Genomic DNA, 304 nt, shown 5'->3' with positions numbered 1-304 from the left:
AACTTAGCACTTAGAGCAATTAGGCAACTTTTCGTTTTTGTTATTTCGAGCTGCGACTCAACTAGGTTTTGCAGTCTTAGGTTGTTAGAACTTGGAATCTCGCCGACAGCTCTCGTAGCCAAGGCTTCTACCTTGTTGTAACGCTCATACGCGGATTCGGAATAAAACTCAATTTTCCTCTCTTTTACGATTTCTTATTTCTTTTCATCTTTAATTGCGTGTTCTGATTGCTTGGCGTGTGGTTTAACAGATATCCGGGACCTCTGGGAAATTAGGATTTTCCTAACTTTCCTAATTTAAACGA

The sequence above is a fragment of the Brassica oleracea genome, chromosome C4, assembly GCF_000695525.1.
Source record: "Brassica oleracea var. oleracea cultivar TO1000 chromosome C4, BOL, whole genome shotgun sequence".
Lineage (NCBI taxonomy): Eukaryota > Viridiplantae > Streptophyta > Magnoliopsida > Brassicales > Brassicaceae > Brassica > Brassica oleracea.
This window is presented reverse-complemented; position numbering follows the sequence as displayed.